Source organism: Heloderma suspectum, chromosome 6 (assembly GCF_057233095.1).
Source record: "Heloderma suspectum isolate Gila_16-S chromosome 6, 16-S_ref, whole genome shotgun sequence".
Taxonomy (NCBI): Eukaryota; Metazoa; Chordata; class Lepidosauria; order Squamata; family Helodermatidae; genus Heloderma; species Heloderma suspectum.
Genome location: NC_139463.1, coordinates 107433380 through 107453485, shown reverse-complemented (window position 1 = coordinate 107453485; position 20106 = coordinate 107433380).

Genomic DNA, 20106 nt, shown 5'->3' with positions numbered 1-20106 from the left:
TCTTTTCCTCCCAGCTTGTCTGCAGGGGTATTGCTAGGTACCCAGAAGATCAAGCCCAGAGAAAATGTATTGCATAGAATTGGCATATGCTGATTTATAGGCATATATGAACATTTTGATTTACTAGAATTTAAATTTTACAAAGGCAAGCCATCAAAATCCAAATTCTTCCATTTGCACCCCAAAACTGTTGTTCTTCAAAACAATTCAATTCCCCTTCAGTAAGGATGGAGGAAACAGGGATGACCCCATACTGAAATTCTCCAAACTTTGCTTGCAAGTTTGATTTAGCTTGTTCCCCTTCTTATTTGTGGCCATTTGTTGTTGTTGTTCATTTGAATGGGGAAAGTTGTGCATTTTTCAGAAGTTGTGCATTTTTCAAGTTGTGCATTCACCAAGAGTTTCCCGTTTTTAAATAGGCATTTTTTTAAAAGTGCACATTTTGTGAATGCAAGCACAAGTTCAGGAAACTGTGAACACTTTCAGAGAACATGCACTCCTGTTAGCATTCAGGGTTATGAACAGGGCATTTTGAGTGATGTGCAAACTGAAATGAAATTCTCAGACATCCCTGCCCTTCCATGACTCCCATATCACCTCAAATGTACTATCATCATTTATTTCCACCAATTAATATCCTGCCCAAAATAGCCCTCCCCCAAATCAGTCCCCCCCCCCTCAGTTCATTACCAACCAAGATCACTTGCTCCACAGTGCAGTGTTAACAGAGACCCTCTTTAATAAAAGTGCAGTTTGATGGCTATTATGAGGGAGGGAGCTGTCTGGTCTGTCAAAAGAGCAGAGAAAGGATCCACAGATGCTTAGCATCTCAGGGGCAAAACTAATGGGGTGCGGAGATAGACAAATCACCCCCTTGTGCATGTCAGGCTCCTGTTTTGATTAGGCTATAATGTACAAAGTTTTGGTTCTCAGGCACTGAGTGTGTGTCCAAGGAGAGGCACCATTCCCTGAGGAGGGGTGCCCATGAGGAGAACTGATGAGGGCTTCAAGACCAGGAAAAGCTGTTTCCACACTCAGGATCTATGACAGTCCCTGAATTGTCAGAGAAGCACCACAGGAACAAAGCAACTGGATGAAGAACCATCTAAGCTAACTGCAGCCATTTATGGCTTTTAAAATAATAAAATAGAGTGTAGAACTCTGCTTTCTTTTTTCCTTTCTGAATCTTCTCCATTTTTCTTTTTGCATTAATGAATTACATATTAATAAGGAAAATAATCATGCGTGTTTCTTTTGTTCTGAGGGTCTGCATGTGTGTGTATGGGTAGGGGTAGGTGGGTTGCTTTTTCTTTTGTTACCCCTGGCAGCCTTTGGAGAGATTGACAGCTGACTCTGGAAGTCTGAATTGACCATGATTTCTTAAAAGAAAGAAAGAAAGAAAGAAAGAAAGAAAGAAAGAAAGAAAGAAAGAAAGCAAGCAAGCAAAAAGAATCCTATCATTGGCTCAATAACATCTAAGTAACTATGTTTCTACCTAAATCAGGGGTTAGGGAACACACAGGCTACAGGCTGCATGTGTCCGTCCCCCGCGGCTTTTTTTTTGCAACACACACACTGTGTTCCCCTTCCAAGACTGCTGAAATTGCAGTAATTTGCAGGGAAATAAGGCACAACGGAGCATGCTTGTTTGCAAGATGAATCATGCTTTTGGAAACACGATTCTGCTTGGAAACAAGGCACATGCAGGGAAACACACCTTGTTCCTCTGCAAAAATGCCATAATTTTGGATATGGCAAATTTGGCAGTGGTGATTGCGGGGTAGGACAACCCCCGGAGGTTTGCCCGCCCCACATCCAACAGTGGTCCCGCAGAAAAGAAAAGTACTATCTAGGGCAGTTTGGATGTGCACGTAAGGATTCTTCCCACATGGATGAATGTCTGACCTCTGCTCCCCATCCAGCTCAAAAAACATTTTCATCAATTGAGATATAGAAAAGTTTAAGGAAGAACCAGATCTGACCTTGACATGCTAATTGTTCTGGTTGTACAGGGTAGAGTGGAAGAATATTAATCTGAATGAACACCATCCTGGCTTCAAAAAGAAAAGAATGAAGAAAGAGAAAAGATGGTGCTTAACAGTAGCAATTTATTTTTTGAAGTGAAGAATGATCCCTGGGTCCAGTACAGAACTTTTCATATGAGAGAGTAAAAGAAAGGAAGAAAGGAAGAAAGGAAGAAAGGAAGGAAGGAAGGAAGGAAGAAAGAAAGAAAGAAAGAAAGAAAGAAAGAAAACTTACTAAGCATTTCTTGCAGTGGAATAACTGGGATGTTTTTTAAACTCCTGTGTAACAGTGTTAGCAAGTGTCATGGACACAAATTGGCCAATGAACATCTCATCTGAAGGTTTATATGAATGAGATTGGACTGTTGACCTCCAGCTATGTATGGAGCTGGAGTTCAAACTTCTGCTCGAAGAATAATATAACAGTAGCAGCAGCAAAATCAGATGGAACGTGGACAGATTTGGACAAAGCTCCAACCAGACCCATTCATGACCACTTATTGCCATCATCCTCAGTATCAGTCCTGGAAGAAGATACAGAAAAGCTTCAGTTGACAGAGCTGTGCCTGCCTCAACTTAATCTCCCAGATAATGGTGGAGCAAGTTGTTCAGACAGGAGTCTTTATAGATTGAATGTCACATCTAACAGTAGAGATGGGCTGTTTGAGGTATCAGTTGTTGTTTTTTTTCCCATGGGGACCTCTGATTACCTGTGGGGCTTCCAACATCAGCAATGCCAAACACATTCATTTTAAAAATTACAGGGCACATCATCTGTTTTCTCCAAGTCCTCAAGTCCCAGTATAAGGAAATAAAATGTGTTATTCATATCCCCGTATAGGGCTTGCCCTGCTTAATCTTGGGGCAGGAAAGATACAAACCTCTGTTGGGGTGAAGCAGTCGATTGGAGACTTGGCCTAATTGTCTGAATGGATACAGATTGGCATAGGACCAGTGGAGAGAAGGTGGATGGCGGATGTGCATTCTACATCCCTAGCCTGCTCAAGCTCATCTCAATCTGCCTTCAGCTGAGTCAGCCCATTAGTGCATCTATCCCAGGACTGACTAGTCAAGATGCTCTAAGATCTCTCCCTGCCATTGAAATTGGCAACCTTTTAACTGAGCCCTGCTACTAGAACTTATGGTCCCTGGAGCTAAGGACACTGTTCTGTAACGAGGCTGGAAGCTAGACTGGAATGTATCTCAATAATCAGTGTCATCTAAATCTCACCTGCCCTCACATGATGCCATCCATTCCAAGATCTTGCTCAGAAATGGTAGATTCAAAACTGGGTGATCATTCTTCATAGCCTAGGGATCTAGACAGGCCTTTTTCAACAGTGGTTTTACTACTGCCTCCTTTAGGAATGCTGTAACTATGTATCCCTTAATGAGTCATTGACCACTCCTGATATTCATGTTGTATGCCCAGCCCTGGAAGACCTGTCTAGCCAGCAAGAGCAAGGACCTAAAGTCCAAGTGATAGGCCTCAGTCCTCGAAGCAGCTTGCACAAGCTGAGAAGTATCCATAGCCACAGGACGAGCGGGTGCCATGGCTACATCCATCTCCATTTCTTTCAGAATGGTGGCATCCAAGTTGGAGAAAATATAAATAATTGTATCTACAAATGTAACACAATGGGCCTAGTGTGTGTGTTGAACTATACGAAGCAGACTCCTGACCACCTGAAACAGCTCTATTGGCAAATGTTGTGCAGACACAGTGATGGGGAAGAAATAAACTCCCCTTCCCAAAGTCATATCCACAGAGTAGGCCCTAAAAGGGTCATAGTTTTAGTCATATTTGCTTCGGTTTTTACACCAGCTGCATTCTACTTGTTGACCTTGCCATTTCCCAGCTCCTCAGAAAACCAAGGAGCCAATAGGACTTTATTGTTTGGCTGAGCACATTTAGGAGTGATCATACGCCATTTGCGTCCCTGTTCCTTCATGTGATAGGCTACATAAAGATTACGTACCCTATCACATCAAAGTTCAGGGATGCAACTGGCATCCGCTATGTTGGACGCCATTTGCGTATGCAGTCCGTCAGTCCAGCCAGCAATACAGCAATGGTGGCCATATCGCTGGGGCTTCGGAGCTGGTGGCAGGCAGGATCCGCCGGTGAGGACTTCACGGGGGATGTGGAGGTAGGAGAGCTGATGCTCCACGCACTTCAGAGGGCCGGATTCAATAGAATCCGGCCTCATTGGAGTCCGTGGAGGATTTCTCCAACAAACCTAGAGTCATCATAGGATCCCCTACCCACATATCATTTTCTTCCCTTCCAGTTTAGATGCCCAAACCCAATGTGTGCACCGCCACATGTATTGGGCCAGATATTATTTGAGATGTATTGGGCCACATGTATTGGGCCAGATATTATTTGAGACAGGCCCATGGCTGTCATGGTGGCCATGAAGTTCTGAACCACTCCACACAAGGCAGCCTTGGCATGCATGGTAAGTTGACTGAGACTATAAGTCTTGGAGGTCTCCACATCTCCTCTGAGACTACCTCCATTTCCATACATGAATTTCCATCCACATGTTCTCTGGCTTGGATTCCCCCCTATGACTCAGAGGAGGACTCAGAGGGGAAGGAGGTTTCATCCAGTGACCTATCATCTACTAATCGGGGATCTTCCAGGCCAGAGGATGTAGCTTTAGTAGACTACTCAGATTCAGAGGGCACCCATCCAATACAGTCTTCATTGCCAGTAGGAGCCAGCAGCTGCAGAATCAGAAAATGGTCCTTTAATAAGCAGACAGCTACTTACAGCGGGAAGAGTTAACACAGGTCCAGACGGTTTCAGAAGACCTCTGCATGTTGCTGAGACAACAGCTCTTCCTGAGTGAGTTCCAGCCAGCAGAGATCTGGCCAGGGTGCTGAAAGACCCTGTCCTGCCCTCCTGCTGAGCTGGACCTGACTCCGCCTTGTCCTTCCAGTAAGTGCAACTGCTTCAGGGTGGCTCCCCTGGGAACTTTGAGCCAAGGCAGGAAAATATCAGCAGACTACATAGGGGGGTACAGGACCACAACTGCTGTTTCCACCCCTGAACACAATGCAACGAGAGTTCCTTTGTCACAGATCCTAGAAGGACTGTTATCTCAATAACTACAAGGAATTGCCATATTTACATACAGGCCTAGTTCTTCTTGCAGTGGCAAATCCATGACTGGGCAGTCCCACTGGAGGTGAGGCCTCATATAACTGAAGCCTCCTCCAACCAAAGACAAGCAATATAATTTTAAAATGCACATAGGGAAACTGAAGTCCTGAGCTTTGCCAGATGTGGTTGCTAAATTATGCAGACACCAACTTCTTTCCCCCCTGCTTGAACTATCCAATCCAGGCTGGAGATAGTGACGTAATTGTCAGGTGTGTTTTCACAAGCTGATCAGAGTGCTCCAGGTATGCTTATCTGAGTCACCATGGGGAGAGCCAGAAAGGCAGCAGGATGTCAAGAAGCAGCTGCAGCCCTACAGCAGGAAAGGTAGCAAGCAAGGAAATCATGCAAAGTGAGGCGAAGGATCAGAGGAGGGTGGAAGGAGGCCCAAAGGGAGCAGGGTAGACATTTGAATCCCTAGACAGACTGGAGGTCATCTAAGGCAGATCTAAATTCATTAACATTCCATATCTTTTACAACCTAGGCCTATGTTTTGCCTGAGACATTCAGCGACTTGGGAGCCAAACAAATCTATGAAATCCCAGAAATTCAACTGGTTTTCCATTCTTACACCGAACTTCAATTATTCCAGTGATGCCTTCACCAGAGAAAGTGAGGTCATGAGCCATCATAACAGGAAGTCAGTGAAAGGGGAGATGAGTGTCGATGGTCTCCAGTGACTGGTTTGCCATCAACGGTGCAGATGTCTTGAAGCTGCTGTTCTGAGGTATGAATGATGTAAGTGTGAAAGATTCCAAAGGCAATGCATCTCTTGATCAGAATGACAGAATCATCCTGCAGTAGACATTGCCATTCCGGCATTTGTCTTTGGAAAATCGACATGATGTAGTTTGAAGTATTCATAATCACGGAAAGCTTCCACCCCTACCATCATCCAAGTGAACACCAGTAGCAGCCATAATAGACAAAGCCCCTTTGTAGCCATGGCTCGCTGTGTCTCTTCCTAATTATCTCTGAACCAATGAAAAAGAAAATCATGTGTTTGTGTGTATGGGAGGGGGGGATGGGTAGAATTCATTACTTGCTTTCCCCACCAACATATTGCACTATTTATTTATCACATATATATCCCATCCTTTCTCCAATAAGCTCAAAATGGCCTAATTACATTGTCTTACCTTCACAACAGTCACTGAGGTGGCCTTTGTTAGGAGACAGAATTGTCCCAGGTTGGTAAGGAGTTCAACTGATACCGCTCCAACCAACCTCCAACTATCAATGCTGTGGTCACTTTTTTAGGATTTTTGCTTAGCTCTCTTAACAGGAAAAGACAAACTGGACCACCTGCTGAATGGGATATTTGGTCAACAATTTATTTAGTTATTTATTTTATTTCTATGCTGCCCAATAGCCGAAGCTCTCTGGGCGGTTCTCGACAAAAATTAAAACCAAACAGCACACAATAAAACAATTTAAAATAAACAGAACATTAAAACCACTATATGAAAAACAACAAGTTGGAATCTTTATGGCATGCAGCTATACCCCTCCATGCCCCTCCAATCTTGACTGGTGCTTGACTGCCCCCCCCTGCACCTTCTGGAGGACACATTTGGGAGAAGTTTATCCTTCCCTTTCATCCAACTAGGTCTCTCTTTCAGGGCCAGATCATACTGTTTCCCCTGAAAGACTGGCATTATTAAACAGCACCTTGAGATGCCACCACTGTTAACCAGGCTGGGGTATGTTCTGTCAGGTAACATGGCACATAGATGTTGAGACTGGTTTCTCCACCACCATAACAGCCTCTGTGCATGACTACTAAAAAGAAAAGTGTTAAAACTCTGCAAAGGTCTATCCAGTATTACACACTAGAGGCTCATCAAAGGGCTAGAGGAGGGAAGGGAAACCTCGGGCCTGTGGGCCAAATCCAGCTCTCCTGGAGCCCCAAGCTGAGCCTTCAGGGTTGCCCAGGCAGCTATGACCCTTCACCTGGCCAACACCACCAGTCCCCCCACCACAGATGGTTTGTTTGTTTCCAGCCTTTAGCACATCTTTTCCCATTCTAAAAACTTGAAATGCCTCTCCTAGGATTTACTTACTGGCAGAAAGAGTTGCAAGCTAAAGTATGCTGGTAGTTTTTTGTTTGGGGCTCCATCCCTTTTGCTTTAGACCTCACTCATCACTGGAACAAAAGAACTTCAAAAGAATCCAAAACTTCAAAAGAATCCAAAATTGAATTCAGCCCTTGAACCAACAGCATTTCTTTACACCCCTGGACTACATCTTGACTAAACCTAATGACGAAGTGTTCATCAGGGTTCAACTGTTTTTTGTCGTTGTTTGTTTGATCGCATTTTTTAAATGGAAATACAAAGAAGGCTCTTAACCACTCAGCCCAAACACACCATCCTGTCTGTATGTTAATAAAGGAAAAAGCGGAGGGAGATGAGCATCCAAAGTAAGTCACAAAGGTGAGAAACAGGTTCTCAGGATGCAAAATAGTTTAGTAACAAGAAGCCCAATGTGTTTCCATCTGTTATTCTCCCCAATAAAATGTTGGAGAGAGTTCACACCTTTGCACAAGAAACCTTCCTCTTACCAGACGTAATATAATTCTGTCACACAGAGTAGTGGGCCAAGTGTCTCCTTCTGCTGGTATGTTTCTGAGAGTATCCTTTAGACACAGGTGCCTAATATACAGGTAGACCAGCTGGACACCATGGATCTTACACACAAATGAGGCTGGATGTCCTGGAGGAGATGCCAAGCCTCAGAACATGCTAGCAGGTGATGGCGATGAATCACAGCTGTGTGGAACACATGGAATGACAAGACGTACTTGCCATGACCATAAATTCTATGAAATGGCTGCTGGTTCCTGTTATACTTCTGGATTCCTCCCTGTCTCCGAATCTCTGTATATGAGCTGAAGACAAGACAAGACAAACCACCTGTTCCTCTGAGGTCCATGTTCCAGCTGATGTGAGTATCATGTGCATCAGATATGAATGCCACCTTCTCGAGCCATCTCTGTTTACCAGGAAGACCTCAGTTTATGAGTCTACATCTCTGAAAATTCACATCCCTTTGCCCTTTTGCTGGTCCGGGAGTGGCATGGTCAGTTTAAAAAGGTTTTTTCTTTCTTTTAAACAGCATTGCTTTAAACGTTGCTCAGGCACACCTAAGACAGCTGTCTTTTGGGAAGCCCCTAGGAAGAGGAAGTGTTTTGGCTGAAAGTAAACGGAGACAAAGGATTTCAATTTAAAAAGAACACCCGCAAACAAGGCAGTGAGCACAATTCATTTTTTAAAAAACCTTACATATTTATTATAGGAACATACTACACTGCGTTTTTATTCATGAAAATTTTGCGACTCTTGGCGGACGATGAAAAAAAAGCCGCATAACCGATGGCTCCGCAGGACCTTGTGGTGCCGTTCCACAGAGGATTCTGTGGCACGGACTGAAGGGAGTTCGATCCCATGTCAGTCCATGGCAGAATTCTCTGACGTCCCTACATAGGAGTTTTGCCCCGGAAAGGTTTGTTGTATGTCTGCAAAACCTGGAGCTGTCCCAAACATGCTAGTACTCCCCTCCTATGTCTCAGAGGCCCCAAGAGCTGACTGGATTCACTTTTAGTCAGAAGTACACGGCGTGTTGTTCAGTGCAGTTGAATCCTGAGTAAACATGGATAAGATGACCCAGTTGCCCAAGACTAGACCTTGGCATGAGGCACCGTTCTGAGGCATCTGGGGTTGCACCGAGGGGGTGAGGGCAGAGACAAGAAGGAAGAAGAGTGGCCTCTCCTCCGCCCCTCCTGCCAGCCCCTGCTGTACTTTGTATTTCCTTGACAGCAGAAAAGTCGGACTGAAATGGGTTTGAAGATTCATCTGGAATGAATAAAGTATTGCTCAGTCTGTTCCTCTAAGGAGACGTGCCTACTCCCTCCCTTCTCCTTTTTTCTCTCCATGCTCTGTTTTCTTTCCCGTTTTTCAGCACAAGCACAGAGCTGCTAAAAGCTGACTACGAAGGTTGGAAAGGCCATTTCAGGGCTGGCATCTGGATCTGAGGAAAGCTGGTTACACAGAAAAGAACCTTGTGTTGTTTTTAGTTGTTTAGTTGTTTAGCAAGATGCAAATGGCTTTAGTTGGGGAAAGGAGAACTGGAGAACACTTTGTACAATGAAGAGTGCTATGGCTACATTTCCTTACTACTAATAAGAAACTATTCTCCTCTGTTTGAGCATTGGGCTCTGCCTGTGTGATGTAACGAGGTCTCTCTAAACATTCCAGCAGACAGTGGCCACGTTGGTTTCCTTATGCCAACTCCAGTCCTGCTTCTCCTCCCTTCATGGCTGAACTTGGCTTGCTTGCATGCGGTATTTAGTGAGTGGAAGAGCTAGCAATCTTCATATACCACCCTTAATCATAATAGATTCCCGGGCAGATTGCAACACAGTTCAAACCACAGATCACTACTTTAAAAACAAAACCAAACAATTGTCCCCACTGGATGTCTTGGAAGGGGGGGGGAGAGGGTGATATATTTTTTTAAAAAAATTAAGGAAGTGATGAATTGCTATATACCTCTGCATGTTTCCAGAAGGCAGGGAGTATTACTTGCAACCCAAATCTTATGTTTCCAACTGAGTACCTTTCTTTCTCTATAATGAAAACATGGAGGTACCTGGTACCTTTGGACCTGAGGTTGCAGGTATCTTCTCCAGCACCTGTGTTGTGTGTCAATATTTTCAGAGTAGAACTGTTTCTTTCTTTCTTTCTTTCTTTCTTTCTTTCTTTCTTTCTTTCTTTCAATGTATTAAAGGAAACACATCTTTAAAGTATATCTTACCTAATGATTTCTCTGTTCTGCTGTTCCTTCTTATTTTACTTCTTCTTAGGGCAGGCAATATTTGATGCCCTATTTGGTGGCTTGCCCTCTTTACCTTGGCTGCAGGTTCGCTTTCCCTGGTCCTGAACCTGAGCCCTTGGGTCAGCATTTGCAGTCCTGTGTGGGCTTCTGAACTTGTACTTTCCCAGACCTACTTTTACAGTGGCTTTACCTTGTGAACCCCCCCCCCTTTAAAAATATTTTTTATTTGTTTTGTCTTTATAAATGAAATAAACAATACCAACAACCTGATCAATAACTACAATTTCCCAACAATGCAGTATTCTTATGAGGACACAACAATAACAAAAAGGAAAAGAAAGGAAAAGAAAAGAAGAAAAGAAAGTGTATTTACGTAGCCTATCACAGCTACAGCGATGAAGCAAATGGCGGCCGCAGCCGCGGACAACATTTGCAAGTCAGCGCGAATGCCAGCAGGTAGGTGTCCCATTTTGCACGCCCTTCGTGGGGGGGGGGGGGCGGTGGGGCTTCGTTCCACCACGGATTTCGGGGGGCCGAATGCACTGGCATTCAGCCTCACCGAGATACATGGTGGAATTCTCTGACATCCCAAATGAGCAGTCAGGGTTGATTTCCTTTAGGATTGACTGATTTGACCTCCTTGCAGTCCAGGGGACTCGTAAGAGTCTTCTCCAGCCCCACAGTTCAAAAGCATCAATTCTTTGGCGTTTAGCCTTCCTTAGAGTCCAGCTCTCACTGCCATACATTACTACTGGGAAAACCATAGCTTTGATTATACGAATCAGGATGGGGCCAGATGCCATGATCTTAGTTTTTTTTTAATATTGAGTTTCAAACCAGCTTTTGCACTCTCCACTTTTACCCTCAACAAGAAGCTCTTTAGATCCTCTTCGCTTTCTGCCATTAGGGTGGTATTGTCTGCATATCTGAGGTTGTTGATCATTCTCCCAGCAATCTTAATTCCAACCTGTGATTCATCCATCCCAGCGTTTCTCATGATGTACTCTGCATATAAATTAAATAAGCAGGGCGACAATATACAGCCTTGTCTTACTCCTTTCCCAATTTTGAACCAATCGGTTGTTCCATGTCTGGTTCTTACTGTTGCTTCTTGACCCTCATACAGGTTTCTCAGGAGACAGGTAAGGGGGTCTGGTACTCCCATCTCTTTAAGAATTTGCCAGAGTTTGTTGTGATCCACACAATCAAAGGCTTTAGTGTAGTCAATAGGGATGTACGAAAGTCACTTACCTTTTTGCAGCTTTGATTCGCGGTGGGGGGGAGGTGCTCTGTCCCTCCCCCTGGAATCCTCCCTTGGCTGGCTCTGCTCTGCAGCGGCTCCATGGAGCCACTGGCCAGGGCCATCCGCAGCCAGAGTTCTGGCCACGGCCAGCTGCTGCACCTGCAAATGGTGGCCGACATAGTGGCTGCCATTTGCATCCTGCCAGGCTACCATGATAAGCTACATAAGTATTTAGGTAGCCTATCATGGCAAAGAGCAGGGGTGCAAATGGCGGCCACTACGCCGTTTACGCCGCTGCTCTTTCTGTGATAGGCTATGTAAGTATTTAAAGGCAGCTACACAAATGGGTTGCGGCCACCGTTTGTGCCCCTGATCTTTCCTGTGACAGGCTACGTAAATACGTACGTAGCCTATCATGGCAGCCTGGCAGGATGTAAATGGCGGCCGCAGCAGCTGGCTGAGAGACCAGCTGCCACCGCAGGAACTACCGCTGGAGCTGCTGTTGCCGGAACATCCACCCCAGGTAAGCTTCATCCCTGGGGGGATACCGCAGGGTGGCGGGGGGTGGGAGGCCGTTCCGCCACAGGTTTCGGGGGGCCGAATGCTAGTGCATTTGGCCTCACTGAAATCCATGCCGGAATTCTCCGCCATCCCTAGTAGTCAATGAATCAGAAATAGACGTTTTTCTGGAATTCTCTTGCTTTCTCCATGATCCAGCGAATGTTGGTGATTTGATCTCTAGTTCCTCTGCCTCTTTGAAACCCAGCTTGTCCAAATTTGTTGGCATATTGAATGCAGCACTTTAACAGCATCATATAGTTTTTCTGTGTACTCTTTCCACCTCTTCTTAATCTCATCTGCTTCTGTTAGGTCCCTGCCTTCTTTGTCCTTTCTCATGCCCGTCTTTGCACAAAACGTTCCCTTGAGATCTCCAATTTTCTTGAAGAGATCTCTAGTCTTTCCCATTCTGTTGTTTTCCTTGATTTCTTTGCATTGTTCATTTAAGAAGGCCTTCTTGTCTCTCCTTGCTATTCTCTGGAACTCTGCATTCAGTTGGGTATATCTTCCCCTTTCTCCCTTGCTTTTCGCTTCCCTTCTTTCCTCAGCTACTTGTAAAGCCTCCTCAGACAGCCACTTGGCTTTCTTGCATTTCTTTTTCTTTGGGATGGATTGAGTTGCTGCCTCCTGAACAATGTTATGGACCTTCGTCCATAGTTCCTCAGGCACTCTGTCTATCAGGTCTAATCCCTGAAATCTATTCCTCACCTCCACTGTATATTCGTAAGGGATATGATTGAGGTCATACCTGAATGGTTTAGTGGTTTTCCCTACGTACTTCAATTTCAGCTGAAATTTTGCAATAAGAAGCTCATGATCTGAGCCACAGTCATGCTATTTGCATTCCCCTTATTTTCGCCGTCTTAGTCTACATAATTATTTACGTAGACTAAGATGGCCCAAAATAAGGAACGCAAATGGCAGTGGCCGTAGGCGCCACCATTTCCGTACGCCTTTTTTTTTTTACCCAGATGTTTTAGGCTATGTAAAAACTTACGTAGCCTATCATGTGGGTGTAAAAACTCCCAAACAAACCTGCAAATGGCGGTGGCGGCAGCTGGTTGGAAGACGAGCCGCCGCTGAAGCTGCCGCCGGAGCCGCCGCCTCCCGGAAGAGGTAAGTCTCATCCCGGGGGATTCGTGGGGGTGGGTGGGGGGGCAGGCTGTTCCACCACAGATTTCGGGGGGCCGAATGCACTGGCATTCGGCCTCCCCGAGATCCATGGCGGAATTCTCTGCCATCCCTATTCCCAACCAGTCATGTCCGACTCTAGGGTGTGGTGCTCATCTCCATTTCTAAGCCGAAGAGCCAGCGCTGTCTGAAGATGCTTCCATGGTCATGTGGCCAGCATGACTGAACACCGAGGTACACGGAATGCTGTTACGTTTCCCACCGAGGCGGTACCTATTTATCTACTTGCAATTTCTTGCTTTCGAACTGCTAGGTTGGCAGAAGCTGGAACTGAAGACGGGAGCTCACTCCGTCACGCAGCACTCGCGTCTCGAATTGCTGTCCTGCCAACCTTCCGGTCTGCAGTTCAGCGTCTTAACCACTAAGCCACTGTGGCCCTCAAACTTGTATAGACTTGTGCAATTATAACATTTAAAAAAAAACTTTCAGGAAGATTTGCCCATATTTACAGTAAGTACTGCATTTATTGGCAGTAACTACCGCACTTTAGCGAATTTTCGCAAATCTCCCCAAAAGTTTTTGTTTGAGCTACATTTGCGCCAGTCTCCCTGAGGTGGGAAAAAAAGTTAAATGTATGCAAATCTTTTCAAAGGTGAGGGGGGGGGAAATAACATTAAATGTGCACAAATTTCCCAGGAGGGGAAAAAAAGATGCAAAAATACCTCTGCTACACTAGTGAGTGCATTTGTGCTCATTAGTGGAATTGTCTGGTGAGGTGGTGCGGCAAAGGTCCACAGGTTATGTGCCAGGAGTGGGTGGGAGGACTAAGGGGGAAACAAGCCATGGATAGCCACAGAGTGCCTGATCGTCTGTCGGGACTCGGGAGTAACATGGGTTAGCAATAGAACAACCAACCCACCATGGCTTATTTTTAGCATGGCTAAAATGACTTTGTCTTTCTAGGCACAAAGATTACTGCAGACGCTGACTGCAGCCAGGAAATCAGAAGACGTTTCCTTCTTGGGAGGACAGCAATGACAAGTCTTGATAAAATAGTGAAGAGCAGAGACATCACACTGACAACAAAGGTCCGCATAGTGAAAGCAATGGTCCCCATAGTAACCTATGGCTGCGAGAGCTGGACCATAAGGAAGGCTGAGCGAAGGAAGATAGATGCTTTTCAACTGTGGTGCTGGAGGAAAATTCTGAGAGTGCCTTGGGCTGCAAGAAGATCAAGCCAATCCATACTCCAGGAAAGAAAGCCAGACTGCTCACTTGAGGGAATGATATTAAAGGCAAAACTGAAGTCCTTTGGCCACATAATGAGAAGACAGGATACCCTGGAGAAGATGCTGATGCTAGGGAAAGTGGAAGGCCAAAGGATGAGGGGCCAACCAAGGGCAAGATGGATGGATGATATTCTGGAGGTGATGGACTTGATCTTGGGGGAGCTGGGGGTGGCGATGGCTGACAGGAAGCTCTGGTGTGGGCTGGTCCATGAAGTCATGAAGAGTCGGAAGTGACTGACCGAATAAACAACAACATTGTGACATGCAAACTGGCCTTTAGAAAACAGAAAATCACAAAGGAAAACAGCAAACAGCCACTCTACATTATGAAATCTACAATTGGAATGCTGGCAGCAAAAGCTCATACACTGCACATGCCAGATGAAAGAACCCATGAGCTTTCTCCACGCCGAGGAGAGATTGTACAGTCAAGAACCTGGATTGCTGAGGATACAGTTCCACATGTAGGACTTTGAGGCAAGCACATGTAGGGACGCATGAGGGATGGGAAAACTGTCCCACACCCTGTTCAGGTGCCGCTCATCTGACTCCTGCCACTTGCCCAATCACTGGCAGGTTCACTGGGCAAGCCACCAGGCAGGCCACGGGGGTCTGGCGATAGGTCGCAGTGTGCTGCTTTTTCATGAGCCAGCATTTTGCACAAATTGCAGGTCTAGCTATTTACAGAAATTGCGATTTGCACAAGAGGATCTGTGCAAAATTGCGGGTGTAAATGGTCTAATTTAAGCCTGCAATGCTGTGCAAATTGCGCTATTCACGGCCACAATTTTGCGCAAATCACGATTCCCATACATGGCTATACCTGCGATTTTGTGCAAAATGGCATCTCATGAAAAGTGGGAAAATGCAAGCTTGCCCAACTCGGCATGCGCCAAGTCAGGGAAACTCGGGGATCTATGAACCGGCATCTGGGGTGCAGAGCTCATGGAAGCTCAATGAGCTCCACCCCAAAAATGGGTTCCTCTGAAGTGCCTAGGACACACATGCAATCAATTCAAGACAGGTTAATTCCGCCGAACCTGCACACAGCACAGCTATACACTGATAGACCATAAAGTCTGAATAAGGCTTCTGCCTTCAGCCAGGTCGCTGGGAGACTGCATCCCACACCCCTGCTTCCCAGGAATAACATCAAGCCAAGGCAGAGACCAACCTGGCCCATCCATGGACCAGAAGAGGAGGAGTTGCGGGATGCTCACTTCCTCTCTTTGCCAGAAACCTCACGTGGCTCCAACTGACAGCTGCCCTGGGACAGGAGGAGTGAGGGGAGAGAATGCTCTGGCTCCATTCACTAGCCAAAGGAACAAGAGCCACCAAGTGCTATTCAAACAAAAGCAGCAAGAAGAGAAGATCTTCTGGCCCAGAGTGCATTAGAATGCCCGTTTATATACTCACCACTTTGTTCTGGGCTTAAAAGCCTGATCTCCGTCCTCTTCCCTTTCCCTCCACTCCCCTCCCTTGTCAGTTTGAAGGAAGCCTGATGGCAGATGACCTCTCTCTCTCTCTCTCTCTCTCTCTCTCTCTCTCTCTCTCTCATTCATCTGAGCAACTTTGGGAGACAACAGTTGTCGGGAACGTGGGATAAAAATGTAGTAAATAATAAATAACAATACTCAGAATCTGATTAGTGGTAATACTTGGCCTTTGTGATAGTCTGTAGTAGTGATGGTTGCATTCTTATTTGGAGGTTCCCCCCATCTGCTCTTGATTTTTATGCCCCCCCCCCCGGTTTCTTTGAATGCTTGATGTTGAAATAAAGAAAAAAGACAAAGCGACAAAGATAAGACAAAAGAGGAGTCATCCCAGTTTGACTATTAGCTCACATAAACTGTTTTTTTTTTCCCTGTCTAACCAACCTTATAACATATCTCTGTATGCTATCTGTAATTGCGCACATAGATTTTTGAGATTTTTTTTTTTAATGCAGGAGAATACCTATGCTTCTGGCTGTGCTTGAATTTCCAGCACAATAGGCCTCACTAAAATGCTGTTTAGCTGCTCTCCCTGAGAGATATGAGTCTCTTGTGGCACAGCAATGTGGATGTTCTGTCTATTTAGATTACACAATGTTTGCTCACTTTGTTGGAGACCTCAGGACTCATTACATTCCACAACACAACTGTCAATGGAGAGATAAGGCTCCTGTTATATATGTCACAGTTTGTCAAGGGATCTGTCAAGCAGCAATACCACCTTGGCTCCAGAGAGTAAGACTCTTCCTGCTGACTGGACCAGGTAATGTTCCATCTCTCCCCAATGGGGCTGAACAGGGAATGGAAGAGCTAGACAGAAAGAAGAGAAATAGGGAAAGCAAAGGACAACAAAGAGAAGAAATATATCAAAACTAGGAACAGAGTTTAGGTGTGCCAAACGGTTCTGCTGTATGCCTCCTGCCCTAACTATCTTTTACCAGAATAAGAACAGTTATTACAATTCACTACTATGGTACCTCTGTGTTCTCAGCAACATCCTATAGGGATGGGGGAGAATTTCTCCCCGAAACTTCGGGGGGCCGAGCGCCAACGCATTCGGTCCTCCGAAGGTTGTTTGGGGAGAACTTCCCCGCCCCCCGCCCCCTGCCCCCCCCCAGGGATGGGACTTACCTTTCACGAATGTCCCTTCCGGCGGCGGGTCCCGGCGGCGGTTCGGCAGGTCTTCGTCAGGGGCGGGGGCGGCAGCCGGTCTTTCGACTGGCTGCCACCGCCGCCATTACAAGCAAAGTAAAAAAAAAAAAAAACGCCCCTGTGATAGGCTACGTAACGATTAACTTAGCCTATTATGGCTAGATTTCCAAAGTCAGCCATGATAGGCTACGTTAATCGTCACGTAGCCTATCACGGGTGACTTTAAAAAAAAAAAAAAGCGTGTACGGCTAATGGTGGCCCCCATAGGGAGCCGCCATTCGCATTCGTTATTTGGTCCCTGTAGACTACGTAAAGATTTACGTAGACTACGGCGAAAATAAGGACAACGCAAATAGCATTGCCCTTATTTTCGCCGTAGTCTACGTAAATCTTTACGTAGACTACAGCAACCAAATAAGGAATGGGAATGGCGGCTCCCTATGGGGGCCGCCATTTGCGTACTTGCTTTTTTTTTTTTTTTCAAAGTCACCCATGATAGGCTACGTGACGATTAACATAGCCTATCACAGCTGACTTTGCAGATCTAGCTGTGATAGGCTACGTTAATCGTTACGTAGCCTATCACAGGGGCGTTTTTTTTTTCTTTTGAAGTTCGCGGCCGGGGAGACGGGGCGCTTCTCCCCGGCCTGAATTTTGGCCGGGCGAGGCGGGAAGCCTCCCCCCCCCCGGCCTGAACTTCGGGGGGGGCAGCGAAGCACCTCCTCCCCACCGCAAAGCAAGCTGCGAGACCAGGCAAGTGACTTTCGTGCCCCCCTAATCCTGTATAGGTAGGGAATATATGTGGGGAGATGATGATGATGACAGAGATAGATAGATAGATAGATAGATAGACAGACAGACAGACAGATATGGCAGGGAGGGAGAGCTCAGAAGGAAGGAAGGGAGGAAGGAAGGAAGGAAGGAAGGAAGGAAGGAAGGAACTAAATATCTTATATATATAATTCAAAGTTGGGAGTTAGCTGGTCATCCCTTTTTTGTCTGCTTTCCAGTTGACCAATTCTCATGAAACATACTTCACTGGAAAGCTCTTGACACACAGACTGCACAAATAACAACAGTTTTCACTATGATTCAAAGTCAGGAGTTTATTTATGTCCACAAAGCTTCAAAAAAGAATTAGGCTATCTTCTATAAAAATGTACTATAAAGTTTTATGTTTAATATCAAAAAATGTCATGTATAATTAAACATAATTGCAATTTGGAGCCAAATGAAATATGAACACAAAAACGTCTCTGTACACCTTTATAAAATACAGGTGCAGGCAAAAGTACGATTAAATGCCAGTAACAGATGGCCTGTAAACAAGTCATGAAGCGATTAAGAGTCACCTACACTTTGACCATTTTAAAAAATGCAGTTAGGTAAGTTAAATCTTTCGTTAGATTTGATTTTTCTCTGTGAATTGTGTCCATGGGGAACTAGCTGGTTCCAGAATAAACATGATGTTTCTAGCAGGATTATGAGCCAGCACTGCTAGAAACCAGATCATCTTGTGTTCCACTAAGCGATTCAAACATTATGAAATCTTCGTCAAGGCAATCTATTTTAAAAGACCTTGCCACATTGTGGCACTATACAGAAACATTAAAGTAGATTCTGTGTAGGCAATTTAAACTAGTTGTGATTTTTAAGCAGGCATTTACATATGAAACGGTGTACAAGAATGTAGGCAGGGATGCCCATTTCAGTGTCCATCACTTTGAAAACAACACGGTGTGATTGTCTTGGGTGTGCATTAGGGACGGTGGAGATTTGGATGCTTGTAAGATTTATGACCACACTTTCTTTTCCATCATATGATACATGTACGGTTGCTTATGTACATGGATCTTAGCCAAAACACAGAGCTGGTTCTGCCCAAAAGCTTAGATTCCAAACCTTAATGGCGCTGTTGCTGTTTTAAAGCAAGATCGAATTAGAGAAATGGAAACAAAGTTATAGGTATGCATTCATTCCTGTCTAAAAATACATAAATAAAACCTTTTTGTACAGTTACAAAAAATGTTTTGCAGATGGCGTGAGCAGGACTGGCATTATCTTCTTCTTCTTCTTCTTCTTCTTCTTCTTCTTCTTCTTCTTCTTCTTCTTCTTCTTCTTCTTCTTTTGCCTGAGGTGGAACTGCAAATACAGTAATAATAAATTAAATGACTACCCACTGCCCTTTTCATGACACCACAAATCAGTTGTTTGCAGCCACTGCCTCACTCTGTCTAATGGGAGATCCAGTCCTGGTGTGTGGGGGGGTGTACAGGCCCAATCCTATGCATGTTGAGACAGAAAAACGTCCTGCAAGTCCCAGCATGCCCCAGCCAGCATGGCTGGCTGGGGCATGCTGGAACTTGCAGGACTTTTTTCTGTCTCAACATGCATAGGATTGGGCCTTAAGTGAAGTGGAGTGAAGTTACTTCACTGGGATGATGACATTCAGGGCATCAGCCAATAGGAACCCACAGTTGCAAAATACACACAGTTTCTCAAAAAAGCTTTGTCTCCCCTCCAAATGAAAGAATTAAGTTTCTTTCTTTTCAGTGAGAATTGTGCTGAAAACCTGAAAAGCAGTTTAATCACTGCCAAATGCAGAGTGCCACTGCTTGAGGTCAGTGATGCATTACCAACCCTGTTTCAGTTTGAGAAGTTCAATCCAATCCAGTAAATTAATCCGTTATTTCATTGGTTCCTATCTTCTTCATTTTTCAAGGAAAATAGCTAGTCCATTTTAGGGATGGATGAAAGCCCTTACCTGGTCCCGCAGGTTTTTTCGGGGGGGGGGAGGTGCTTCATTTCTCCCCCCGAAATTCTTGGCAGGTGGGGAGGCGCCCCACCCCTCCCCACCAAAATTCTGGCCAGGGGGGAGGCGCCCCATCCCTCCCCGCCGAAATTCTGGCCAGGGGAGAGCACCCCGTCTCCCCGGCCGCGAAAGAAAAAAGTAAAGTAAAAAAACAAAACAAAAACGTGATAGGCTACGTAAAGATTTACATAGCCTATCACGGCTAGATTTTCAAAGTCAGCCATGATAGGCTATGTAAATCTTTACGTAGCCTATCACGGCTGACTTAAAAAAAAAAAGCACGTACGCAAATGGTGGCGCCCATGGGCGCCGCCATTTGTGTTCCTTATTTGGGCACGGGTAGTCTACGTAAAGATTTACGTAGACTACGGCGAAAATAAGGGCAATGCTATTTGTGT